Genomic DNA, 232 nt, shown 5'->3' with positions numbered 1-232 from the left:
CAGCAGCAGCAGCAGCAGCAGCAGGAGCAGGAGGAGCAGCAGCAGCAGCAATGGACTGTGGTAGAGGATTTGAGCAAGTGCACAGACCTTGCTGCTGTTGCAGAGGCCCTTAAAGACGGCAGCAAAAGATTAGAGGCTTTTGTCGTTCTAGATATTTGAACCCCAAACCCTAAACCCTAAACCCTAAACCCTAGACTCCCACACGACGACGCTGCGAACTGCAGCCATTTTT

The sequence above is a fragment of the Eimeria tenella genome, genomic scaffold (genome assembly GCF_000499545.2).
Source record: "Eimeria tenella Houghton genomic scaffold, Eth_scaff2154, whole genome shotgun sequence".
Lineage (NCBI taxonomy): Eukaryota > Apicomplexa > Conoidasida > Eucoccidiorida > Eimeriidae > Eimeria > Eimeria tenella.
Note: the sequence above shows the minus strand (reverse complement) of the source record.